The sequence below is a fragment of the Onychomys torridus genome, unplaced genomic scaffold (genome assembly GCF_903995425.1).
Source record: "Onychomys torridus unplaced genomic scaffold, mOncTor1.1, whole genome shotgun sequence".
Classification (NCBI taxonomy): domain Eukaryota; kingdom Metazoa; phylum Chordata; class Mammalia; order Rodentia; family Cricetidae; genus Onychomys; species Onychomys torridus.
Genome location: NW_023412026.1, coordinates 257 through 11,924, shown reverse-complemented (window position 1 = coordinate 11,924; position 11,668 = coordinate 257). Strand labels below are relative to the sequence as shown.

General features: G+C 42.5%; 1 long non-coding RNA gene across 1 annotated transcript; it reads left to right on the top strand.

Annotated features, from left to right (window-relative positions):
- The first annotated feature begins 383 nt into the window (after positions 1–383).
- Positions 384–9,573, top strand: LOC118575460. Its single transcript, XR_004943865.1, has 5 exons — positions 384–492; positions 1,601–1,820; positions 4,219–4,310; positions 4,526–4,642; positions 9,542–9,573. It is a non-coding gene; the product is annotated as an uncharacterized LOC118575460 (long non-coding RNA).
- Positions 9,574–11,668: the final 2,095 nt, after the last annotated feature.

The window sequence follows — 11,668 nt, the reverse complement described above, 5'->3', positions numbered from 1 at the left end:
ATTGAGGAAGGGCTGGAGACAGAGATGGTGATACAGTGCTTGCCCCACATGGGCAAGGCCCTGGGTTCAATCTCTAGTATCACAAAAAGAGAAATGACCAAGGAAGACATCCTAATTTGGATAATCTGGTAGCATACATAGATAGTAACCTGAACCAGCGTTTATTGGAGGATACTGGCAGGTACTAAGAGGTATTGAGGTCTTTGTTACCCTCTACTCTGTAAATTATCACAAAGACCATGCAGGACAATCTATAGACCTGTAACAGGTTTGGAAATTTTGCTTAGTTTTGTACTTTTGTGTTATTTTTTATTGGCTTTATTTTTTGCAGACTTACATTATTTATGTGTGTACTGTAGATATGTGCATGTGCATATGGGTGCCTGTGGAGGCAAGAAGACGGCGTCACATCCCCTGGATCTGGAATTCCATGTCATTGTGAACTGCCAAATATAGACACTAGGAATCAAACTCTGGTCCTCTACAAGATCAGTAAGTGCTCTTAACCTCTGATATTTAGCCCCTAGCCTTCTTAATAGTTTTAGGTTTGCAGCAAGATTTTGCAGATGGTACAGGGAGTCCCCATCTGTAACCTACTCTTCCATGTCCACAGCCTCCCCCAATAACAGCGTCTTTCACAAGAGAGACACATTTACTATGACAAACCTACATGGATGCATCCTTATCAAAATCTATAGCTTATACTGGCCTCATTGTCAATGTATAGACTGTGGTTCTGACAAATCTATAGCAGTATGTATCTAACATTGCAATATTACACGGAGTGATTCTGCTCCTTTAAAAGTCTCTCCTGTTCCTATTCATTCCTCTCTCCCCCACTCATTTGACAACTGCTAATCCTTTTAGTGTCCCCAACATCTTACTTTCAAATCAACATTTTTACCTGAGAAAACCAGAAAAGTAAAAAAAGTGCAAAGGAAGCCGAAAGAAGCAAATATAGAGTATAAGGCAATAAAATATGGGGCAAGATAAAGAATAAAAAAAGAAAAAAACAATGAAACCAAACTTTAGCTCTTTGGGAACATTAACATACTAACAAACACAGTCTGACTGAAGGAGGAGAGGGGAGCTGACTCAAATTACTGAATCATAAATGAAAGAAGAGCTGCTACCACCAATTTCACAGAAGATAGAAGCATTATAAAGGGATCCTGTTGCCAATTATGTGCTAACAAACTCAGCAACTTAGATGAAATGAACAAATTCCTTGAAAGATAAAATATCAGATCTGACCCAACAAGAAATATGAATTCTGCAGTTAAGGCTACACAAGTGAAGAGATTACAAAGGCTTCCTACAAAGGAGAGCCTAGCCCTACATGGCTCCACCAGCAAATACTACCAAATGTTTAAATCCTGCATTGTATCCTCCCAAAACCAGAAGAGGGATGTGATAGCTATTCTTAGTTGTCATCTGAACTACATCAGGAATTAACTAAAACCATTAGGAATGAACTAAAACCCAAAAATTGCTGGGGATACCTGTGAAGGATTTTTTTTTTCTTAACTGGGTCATTTGAAGTGGGCAGATCCACTTCTAATCTGGATCTTTGCAGTATGAAGACATTCCTTTATTCTAGATCTTTGAAAGTGAGAAGACCCACCTCTAACATGGACTACACGTTCTGCTGGAAGCCCCACCCCTCAGTAGCCAGTCCATTCTGTCTCTGGCACTTCTTCAGGACTCTGGTGTCTACTGAAGACCAGCTAAGACATCCAGCCTCATGTACTGAATAACTACTGGATTCCTGGACCTTCTATACATAAGCAGCCATTGTTGGATTAGCTGGACAACAACCTGTAAATCATTTAATAAATGTCACGTGTGTGTATGTGTGTGTGTATGTGTGTGTGTGTGTGTGTGTGTGTGTGTGTGTGTAGACAGACAGACAGATAGCTTGATCCATTCTATAAGTTCTGTTACACTAGAAAACCATGAAGAACACACAGGAATACTACTTGCTCTATGATATCAGTATCACCCCATTATCACACCAAGCAAAAGCATCCCAAAGAGGTTACAGGCTAGGTGAAAAAATCCTCAGTAAAATAGTAACAAATCAAAGCCAATAATACAGATGTACTGGAGAGTTTCATGTCAAGATGACACAACCTGAAGTCATCTGAGAAGAGGAAGCTCCAATTAAGAAAATGCCTCCCTAAGATCAGGTTTTAGGCAAGCTTGTAGGGCATTTTCTTAATTAGTGATTGATGTGGGAAGGCCAAGCCAATTGTAGGTGGTGCCATCCATGGGCTGGTGGTCCTGGGTTCTCTAAGAAACTAGGCTGAGTAAGCTATAATGAGAAAGCCAGTAAGCACTACCCCTCCATGGCTTCTGCATCAGCTCCTGCCTCCAGGTTACATCCCTGCTTGAGTTCCTGTCCTGACGTCCTTTAGTGATGGATTATGATGAATTATAAGCCAAACAAACTCTTTTCTCCCCAACTTGCTTTTGGTTATGGTGTTTCATCATAGCTATGGGAACCCTAACTAGGACAATGGAGAAAGAGCGATGTACCAGACCAAGTGAGGCTTACCCCCCAAAAATTGAAGTTTGGTTCAATATACAAACACCAATAAATGCAATACAAGAGGCATAGAAAAACCATCTGGTAAAAGTCCATGGCCTTTTGTGATGGGAACAGTCTCCAGACTAAAAAGCCTACCAATTCCCTCCCCCTCTTCAACCTGCAAAAAGCTGTCTGAAAGATTCCCACACAACTTGTACTCATGTATGGAAAATTCCATGGGTGACTTGCCTATGAAAGAGCCTGCTGTCCAGGACAAGCAGGGACAGCTTCCCCGTTGCTACTCCTGTTCTACCTAGTGCAGGACACTCCAGGCCAGGAAAAAGGTGAGGGAAGGAAATAGAAAGCAACCAGCCCTGGAAAGGAAATAAGAATACCTCAATTCACAGAGGCATTATCTAGAGACAAGCCTAAGGAAATCCACAGGAAAACTGCATGACAAATCCAGCAACGTTTTACAAGATGCATGTAGCAAATGTTAGGATTTCTATCTTCTGACTTTTCACCCTGATGAGTTTACCTACATGAACAAATGTGCAGGGGAGAATGGGGGAAGGGGACTTCAGAGACTGCTCATCATAGCAGATTCAGGCACCTCTCTTTCCCCTCAAGACACAGCCACATTCAGATAGCAGCTAGACTGAGCACTTTGTATGCAGGAGACATTATTCACCTGCTGTTTTTTCCCCTCAGAAAAGACGTGGAAAGGACTGTCTTGAAGTGGTTAAGGTAAAGAATACCACGCTACCAGAAGTGTTTCTTCTGGCTCTGAGCCTTATGATTATGGATGAGTAGTTTACCTTCCCTGATCCTGCATCTTCTCATCTGTAACAAGAGGGAAATGTACTGAATGATAGTCAAGCCTCCTACCACCTCTAATTCTCTCCCTGTGACTCTCCCTGTGCTCGGTTTATCCTGACAAACTCCCCTTTTCCACAGCCACCAGAGGAGGACAGATACTGAGTTGTCATGAGAAGAAACGGGAGAAACAGGAGCTTGCCCCTATGCCACTTGCACAAGTTGCTGTTGTGGAATATTGTTTTAAGATGTGTTACATTTGTTTATGCTGTGGAACATTCTTTAATGATGCAAAGATGTGTTGCATTCTTTTATGTTGCATGTGTTTACTTCTGTGAAGCTGTGTTACTTTGCCTGTCTAAAACACCTGATTGGTCTAATAAAGAGATGAATGGCCAATATAAAGGCAGGAGAAAAGCTAAGCCGGGCTGGCAGGCAGAGAGAATAAATAGGAGGAATCTCAGAGGCGAGATCAAGGACCAGAACTCCAGGGGTCAGCCACCCAGCTACACAGCCAGCCAAGGAGTAAGAACTAAAGAAAGCTCTACAGAAATAGAGACAGATAAAATCCCAAGAGGCAAAAGATAGATGGGATAATTAGTTAAGAAAACCTGGCTAGGAATAAGCCAAGCTAAGGCTGAGCATTCATAAAAAAGAATAAGACTTCATGTATTTACTTGGGAGCTGGGTGGCAGTCCCCCCAAAAGAGCCAAAAAGCTAAAGGATAAATAAATGAATGAATGAATGAATGAATGAATGAATGAATGAATGAATGAATGAATAAGCCTGTAAGTTGCTGCTTCCACCAGTGAGGGGCTTGGGTGAAAAGCAGGGTTATAATTTACACAAGAATCCTGTTGCTTCTCCCCCAGCTCCTGATCACAGCTGGACCTGCCCTGGGCACACACAGGATTGCAGCTGTGCTAGCCTGACCCTTCTTCCAAAGGCTTTCCTCCTTCATTTGGTAAGAGAAAGCCCATTGGTATAAAGCCCCGCTTCTCCTGGGCTCTGCTCTGCCACTCCAGTACTTAGACACCAAGTGTTGATAGCCTACAGGCGAAGGGAGTCAGTCATAAGCTGAGCCTGATCACATTGCCCTTGTGATATAGTTTTATTTTTAACTTTGAAACACTTGAACTATGTCAGTTGACATTTTCTCCCATTCGCTTGCCTTTCCAGCAGAACTTGGGTCCACTGTTGCAGCAGAGGCACCAGGCAGCCACCTCCTGGAGACCTGCTTGCTCACCCATCTAAGAGCTGGTAGCTGCAGATGCTGAGTCAGCTTGTACCATTTAGGTAAGATTTTCAAAGGTGGGCAGGTGCGACCCAGGTTGTTCCTTTGTGCCCTGAAGGTGGGTTGTTAAACAAACTTCAGAACCTGTAGGTGACGGGGGAAGAGGTTGGTACTGGGGCTCCTCAGTCATGTGTAATCTGTTCTGAATTTATTTAAAATCCTGCAGCAGCTTGTAGTGCCAGCAGCCATCTGCCGGCTTAGGCTGGCTCCTCTACAATCAACCAGAACAGATCAGTGTTATCTTAGTTACAGAGCAGTGATAGGGAAAGGCAGCATGTGCCAAGGAAAGAAGTGCAGACCCAGCCTGAGTTCAAATGCTGCAATGTTTTCTCCAATCATCTTTGCTGCTCTAATTGCAAGTCATTGTCACAAGGCTTAAATTCCATCCACTGTGACACTGCGGGCTAACACACCACAGCTGTATTTCACTGCACTCAATACTCACACTCTGCCTGCAATCTGAAACCCGGCTCAAACTGCCTAAGTGCAGCTCTTTCCTACCTACTTCCCTGGATCAAAAAAAAAAAAAAAAAAAAAAAAAAAAAAACACACACAGCCACGAAAGTGAAAGTGTTCTACAAGCTGAAAATCATACACAGGCGGATGTACCTAAACTCAAAACTGTGACTGACTTGAAGCATGCACACCCAGAACAGCAGAAGTAAAGTGAAGAAAGCCATTCATGGTCTTAAAAGCTAGGAAGGCGGATAAATCCCTCCTAGCTCCCGGAATAACCTTATAGCGTTGTGTGCATGAGAAAAAGTTGGCAACAGCAAAGGGGCCCTGTTTAGCTTCCTATATTTCTTCCGTTCAGAGTTCAGCTGAGGACAGCCTGGGAAGTGGCCTGAGCAGAAAGGGATCTGAGGTGTCAATGCTGAGTCAAAGCAGGTCTAAGGCAACTACTCAGATGCCCTAACTTCTGGCTCCTTTTTGTCATTGTCCTGGAACCTCCAATGCACCACCCCCCACCCCAGTCTATACAGGACTCTATGTTAGTATCGTACCTGTTTGCTTAGGCACAGTCAGTTTCACTGTGGCCTTGTCTAAATGGCGTTTAATTTTGCCAGGGTTTCCATGGCACTGAGGCAGAAGTGGGTACATGAGACTCGGTATGCTAGATTAGAAGTCTTCAAGAGGACAACTTGACAGTCTCCCCCACCACCACCAAGTTAAGGATTGACTATGAGAATTAAATGCTAATAAGTCAAAAGCTTTAAAGGTAGAGTGAATTCTAGAGATGGAAGACTGCCGATTGTAAAGCTGACGGGATGTGGGGAAGCTCATTTTATCAGTAGATAGTGAAGTTGCTGGACTCACAGCCCAGAAGCCTGTGGACCACATGAGGGATTTATCAATAGATGCCTAGGGAGTTAAAACCCCAAGGGGTAGAGAGATGAATTTAATGGTTAACGTTATATGCTTTCTTTCTCTAGAGTTAAATATCTCCATAGCAGGGAACTGGGAGAACAATGAATAACTTTGACTAACTGGTGGGTGAGTGGGTTGGGAGTTAAAGAACATGTTTGATCTTTGCCTTTTCCCACTTTCACTGAGGCTCAAGTTCAGAAATCAATCATTATTTCGAGGGCTGGCCACATGAGGGGTCACAATAGTCACAGCAGCACTATATGATGAGTGCTGAAAGAGCCATTTGCCTAAAAATATCTCCCTGACATCAAGCCTGTGTGCCACTAACTTTATAACCATAGCATAACATGTGAAAATTACTGTTAATCCCATTCTGTCTTGCTGGTTGTAAATACACCTGTTATGTGTGTTATTACGACCTTGTTGGCCAATGACCTTTAGTCACCTTCTCCTCCAACTTTCCAGGCTCTGTTCTACTTCGCCTTTGGCACCATCTAAGCTCTTAACACACCCTTGGCCATCTCCACACAGACTGGCTGTGTGGTGCCGAGGTTTTACAGACTTAACAGAACGTCTGGGTGCAGCGAGAATAGAACATGTGGCTAGATGCAGAGAGTGTCAGAGCTCAGGCAAGACACAGTCCACCTCAGGGCCTCAGGTTCTCCTCTGAAAACTGGAGAGGTAAAACTTGGACCATCAGCATTACCTGGAGCTTGTTATGGGGAAATTCCAGGCTTCCCTCTGGTCCACTGAACCACAGTCTGTTACAAAGACTACCCTGGTATATGCACTGAAGTCAGACAAGGCCTGGAAGAGTTCCTGATTTTTTTCTGCCTGGTCTAGAGGTGTCTGGTAATACAGCTGCAGGGCTTCCAAACAAGGCATGGTAACAATTGTGGCTGTGCTCAGTGTGTGTGTGTGTGTGTGTGTGTGTGTGTGTGTGTTCCAAGTCAGTCCCACTCAGTGCAGGTTTCATTTACCTAAGAGGTTGAAAAGCTTTCTTCTCCTCTCCCTCACCTCCTTAACCTGAAAGTGACAGCCATCCACCATCACTACCGTGTCTCCCTAAATTTACGTCAAGTTTCCTCGGGACCTTCTTAGACTGCTACTTCTGAAGCAGAGATCAATGGAGGAGGAATGTTGCTTGCCAGCTTGCTCCTCATGGCTTGCTCAGCCTGCTTTCTTATACAACCCAGAACCACCTATCCAGGGGTGGCACTACACTCAGTGAGTTGTGTCTTCCCACATCAATCATCCATCAAGAAAATGCTTTGTAGACTTTCCTAAAGGCAATCAATGGGGGCAATTTCTCAATTGAAGTTCCACTTCCCTGATAACTCCAGCAAAAATCCAAATGAACAAAACAAAGAAACAAACAAACAAACACAAAACATAAACCACCAGGGCATGCACTGAGGGTATAATTCCAGTATTTATCCCACACATAGCCACGGGTGCAGTCAGGTTCTACAGAGCGTTATAACTCTCCATGAAAATGGAAATGTTCTATTCTCCATCGTCCAACAGAGTAGCTACAATCAGGTGTGACTACTGTACACTAAAAGCGCAATTGGCATGAAGGAAGAATTGCTCTATTTTATTCCATTGTGATCAAATTGAAACAGCCACATGTTGCTGACTACCACATAGAACAATACAGAGTTCCAGGTCCACATGTGCCACAGGTGATTCTGATGACAGTGTCTAAGACTCAGTTTGAAAGCAGTTTGCATGACTCATGGGCATTACTGACACAGAGTACAATCAACGAAGGTTTGTTGAAACAAATCCACAAAAGCATAAAGAGGGAGCCAAAGTAAGATTCCTTGAACATGTGTGTTTGGGGCAGGGGAGGGTATTGCATACTAAATTCAAAAGACTTCCCCAACTTCAATACATGGGTACTGAAAAGAATTCTGTTTCAAACTAGGTGCAGTGTGCATACTTTTAATCCCAGCACTGGGAAGGCAGAGACTTTTGATCTTTTTGAGTTCCAGGCCAGCCTGATCTACATAGAGAGTTCTAGTTACCGGACAGCCAGGGCTACATAGGGAGACCCTGTCTTGCGTGTGTGTGTGTGTGTGTGTGTGTGTGTGTGTGTGTGTGTGTGTGTGTGTATTCATGATGTTAGGTAGTTGTTTTTAATTTTTTTGGATGAGATAATGGCACCATAAATTCCAGAGGGAAAGGTCCATGCTGAGGGCTTAGGGATGAAGCATCATCAGCATCTTTAGTATCTTGTTATCACATGGGGTGGCTCTAACCATTAAGAGGAAGAGGCACACAAATAACACAACTGTTAGAGCGATGTGTCATGAATTGCTTATTGTATATGTTCATTCACCTTTTGTATATGTTTGAAAAAAAATTTACTGGGAGAGAATCACCCACAGCAAATTGCCAAATTCTAAATAAATAAAAACGCAAGGTTCTGCACCTTCTGATTTTGGAGTGCTAACCTTCCAGCTCTGCTCCAGATGAACACAAACTGGAACAGCCTTGCTGACACTCTAGGCCATGCATCACAAACTTAAACCAGCATGGCTGATCTAGCCTGAATAGTTTGTCTTTGCCCAAATAGAATGTTTTTGTTTTCAATTGAATTAGTTGTCAATACATAGAATTCTGAGGATTTTCAGATATATTGTGTAGTAAAATATTTTGCACTATGATGAAATAGAGAATACTCATTTTAAATTTCATGTGCATTTAACTCTTTCATTCCTCTGAATAGTGCTAGCCTGCTCACTAGTGGTGTAGGTAGTGCTAGCCGCCTCCTTCACAGAGGGGAAATGGATTTAAAAGAAGCTAAGAAGCATTCCCAAAGCTTCCTAGCTACTGGCCTGTAGAGCTAGGGGAGAAACCTATGCAGTCAGCCCCTAACCACTCCGCTGAACCACACTCACAGAAATCTGCCTCCTCCCTGGAAAACCCAGAAGATCTGGCAAATACATTCCCTCATAGAACCAATCAACCAGCGCTGGGTAACTCAATTTATCCTAAGGCAGAACAGGTTCTGTTCTAATTGTCACTGGCCCCACTGTAGCCTGCTTCCAAGTTTGGGGGATTTAACCCCTGACCTCGCCATAGTACAGTGAAGACACTAGGTGAATGGCATAAGATAAGTATGCCCCAGGTCAAGCTGGAAATCAGGCTGGCCCCTCAGTAGACATGAAGCTCCATGCGGGGCTGGACGGGCAATTGGAGGTCAAAAGTAAAGAGGGGTTTGAAGAAGCAGAAGTCATGGGTTCCATAGTTGGAACAGGCCCCATCAGAAGACATGTGGGTCAGTGCAGAGAGCCTGGGCCAGCATGGCCTGACTTGGAAATATGACTCTGTACTTAGCAGATGAGTGACTCTGGATAAGTTAGCTTTTCAAGAAATGGTGATTTTTCTTAACTGTAAAATGGGACAACTCCAAGGTGGTGAGCAGAATTTAATGAGGGACTTTGTGAAGTCTCTTTGGCCCTTGATCATATAAATAACTACAACACTTTCCTTACTAATCATTCATATTTTCGTATTTCCCCTAGAGTTAAGAAGCCAGACATTGGGAAGCCATGGTAAGTATCAGTATTTTGTTGGGCATCATTGTTGAGAGATCCAGGTCTAACTCTCATTAGCTTAGAGCCCAAGCCAATGGTTATAGATGTGACTGTGTGATATTTGTTATCAAAATGTGGACACTGACTAAGGGGAAAGATGAGAAAGAGTTGTAAGCAAAGATTTTTACTGAAAAAACAAAAATGAATTGCTCAACACATAGAAATAATAAATGAGGAGATAGAAATGTTAATTACCGTGATATGGTTGTGGTTATTATATATTATAATTATTATGCAATGAAATAATGAAATTTTTAAGAAGTAAAATATTAAAAATGCCAACAATAATCTAAATGGCTAACAGTTCCCTCATTCAGGAAGTATCACTGAACACCTAGTGTGGCTTATGTCAAGCACCAGATGTTAGAGAGGAAAACCAGACTTGGTCTTGTCCTCTGGAACAGTTGGCTAGATAAATAACAGCACATTCATCTTCGGAAGTGTTATGTACACCACCATTATTTGCAAAGAATAAATATTGGTGTGGTCTTGAATTAAATTATATACAAAAATATAATCCCAAAATATGGTAGATCAAACTGGAAACTAAAACAAATAAAGAATCTTGAAGCTACATAAATCTATATCTTCATAATCTTAGGCAGAAGTTTTTAAATAATACTTTTAACTCTTAAAGAATTTCATACAACATATCTTGATCTTATTTACTCTTCCCCCATTTCCTCCTATATCTACTCTACCCCCTTTTCATATCTTCCTTTCTTTGTCTTCTGTGATGACATTTTATTTGTGCTCTAGCAAAACTTATCTGGGGATCAGAAAACAGAACAGCCACTAGATTAGACATAGAAGCCAGACAGTGGTGGCATACATGCCTTTAATCCTATCACTCGGGAGGCAGAGATCCGTCTGGATCTCTGTGAGTTCAAGGCCACACTAGGAACAGATCCAGGCATGGTGGCACATACCTTTAATCCCAGCACTTGAGATCTCATGCCTTTGCTTGGGGAGGACACATGCCTTTAATGGCAGGAAGCAGAAAGGTATATAAGGCATGAGGACCAGGAACTAGAAACATTTTAGCAGCAGTTTAGCAGAGACACTTCTGGCTGAGGACTGAGGCTTTTCAGTTTTGATAAAAAACAGGTTCAGCTGAGGAGTTGTTGAGGTGAGGTTGCCTGTGGCTTGTTTTCTCTTATCTTTCCATTTTCACCCCAATATTTGGCTCCAGATTTTTTGTTTTTTGTTGTTTTTTTTTTTAAATTAGTAAGACCATTTAGCAATTTGTGTTAGTCTAAAGAAGAGATTATCTCATAAAAAGTAATAAGCATGATGAGAAATACCAGTACATTGGAATCCAGTCTTGTGTCTGAAAAGTAATATTCAAAATTGTATTGGCTAGTCTTATGTCAACTTGACACAAACTAGAGTTGTCTGAAAGGGAACCTCAGTTGAGAAAATGCCACCATAAGATCCAGCTGTAGGCATTTTCTTAACTAGTGATTGATGGGGGAGGCCCCAGCCCGTTGTGGGTTCTATAAGCACAAGCAGGCTGAGCAAGCCATGAGGAGCAAGCCAGTAAGCAGCACCCCTCCATGGTCTCTGCATCAGCTCTTGTTTCCAGGTTCCTACCCTGCTTGAGTTCCTGTCCTGGCTTCCTTTAGTGATGGATTATGATGTAGAAGTGTAAGCTAAATAAACCCTTTCCTCCCCAACTTGCTTTTAGTCATGATGTTTCATCGCAGCAGCAACAGTAACCCTAAGTCAATAGTATTATCAATACAAATCACCCATAATACATAGTTTGATAATAACAGCTGTCAAACGTAGTGAGTCACAGCCCAGTCTTTGGGATCTGTTTTAAGAGAATACCAACTTAACACAGCATAAATTAATACAAAGACAAACCGTTCCCCCTTTTTGGGACTGTCTGGTTTCCCAATTATCTCTGCTTCAGAAGGTTCTAACATGAAGTTGTAAGGAGACAGGAAGTAAGTGCATTAAAACCCACTTTCAGGATGTGTCATTTTATCCCCCTTGCTTGCCACGTCACCTGTCTTTTTCCTGCCTTTGTCCCCTAACTGTGTCCAGGGC